Source organism: Hylobates moloch, unplaced genomic scaffold (genome assembly GCF_009828535.3).
Source record: "Hylobates moloch isolate HMO894 unplaced genomic scaffold, HMol_V3 SCAFFOLD_11, whole genome shotgun sequence".
NCBI classification, from domain to species: Eukaryota; Metazoa; Chordata; class Mammalia; order Primates; family Hylobatidae; genus Hylobates; species Hylobates moloch.
Genome location: NW_026652286.1, coordinates 28,453,572 through 28,455,212, shown reverse-complemented (window position 1 = coordinate 28,455,212; position 1,641 = coordinate 28,453,572).

Below are 1,641 nucleotides of genomic sequence, written 5' to 3'. Positions count from 1 at the left end.
TGTGTCAGACAGTATTCTTAGTGCTATTCAAAGTAATAATTTAATTCTCACAATAACCCTAAGAGGTAGATGATATTGTGTCTCCATTATAGAGATGAAGAAGCAAAGGCATGGTGAGCTGAGCTAGTCAAAGAATTAGTGATTGACCCAGGATTCAAATCTGAGCAATCTGCCTCCAGGACCTAGACTCCCACTGTAGGTACCTTTCCAGCACTCTTTTTCCTCTACCTAGAAGGTCCTGGCAGGCTAATAGGTATACTCCTATAAGAGCTGCCTTGTGGGCTTATGGATTTCTCATTCATGGCAGGTTCCTGAGGGCCTGAGAATGGTTAGCATCCAGCATCTCTTCCCTAAGCCAGTACATGAAGTCTTGCTCACTTCGGCAATGTGCATCAGACAAAGTGGTGAGAGAATGGAAACACCTCCAAGTGCTGAGATTCCCCAGATGACAGGTGCTGTGTAAAAATGAAGCAAGTTTTTAATGTTCTATAAAACATAACAACTTCATTACATAGTAGTCAGAGTATGGGCCCACAACTCCTATAACACTCCACCTTTGACATGAGGTGATTACTTGGTTAATAATCCTAATCGGCCTAGTGCGCATACCCTGTGTTTATCACTCCCATCTTATAATTAACTTTTATATTTTCCTTAACTTTACAACTCGATCTGTGCACCAGAGTGCCTGCAAACCCATATTTATCTAATTTAGCAAATATTTGCATGCACTGCAATTAGACTCACATGTTGTGTGATCAATGTCCTTTGCTAATTGCATAATTCCTTTTGAGTTTAATCATCACATGGCATTCTTTTATTTTTTTAATGTCTATGTGGTTCGCTGTCGGTTGTGGGCTGCATGTGAAATCTCAGGCTGAGGCACCTGCAATCACAGAACCAAAGATATTCGAGAGCCAAAGACAAGGGAGGAACTGTGTTCCTTGTTGACAGGTGAAGAAATGGAGGCTCAAGGAAGCTAAGGGACTTGCCTATCCAAACAGCTCATTATTAAGAGTTCCTGAAGATGGGAAAGGATAAATACATCTGCCAATAATATCTCCCAAACCCTCCCAGTGTGGAAATTCCATGAATAATTGAAGTCAGTCCTGACTTAGCATGGAGCTTGAGTCTGGACACAATTAGTCTGGCCCTAAAAGAAATCAGGTTATGGGCAAGGACAAATCTGAGGATATTCTGGAATTATAACCCTTAGCAATTGTTTTTCAGCTTTGGGCTGCATGTTGCCAGCAGACATTTTGGTATAAGGAAGGCTGGCTAAACTCTTTTCCCTTTCTTCTGCCTCTTAAAATTATTTGTTTGTTTGTTTGTTTGTTTTATTGTAAATCTAGATTAGAATAGAGTAGAGGGTTCAACCAGGAATTAGGGATTGGCCTAGAAAGAATCACAATATTGGAGCTGAAAGTCTATTTAGCTTGTTTTATAATAAAGTTCAGAAGGGCGTATCCCAAATCACAGAGCTGGTTGCTCACAGGTCTGGGACTTGAGCACCTGTCTCTTCAGCTGATGTGCAGGTTTTTCTTACTACAGTGCTCTACTAGTCAAGAGACTAAGTGGACAGAGTGCTCCTTGTCCTCTCCTTCCCTCATGCAGCACCTTTACACAGTGGCTTGGATGCCT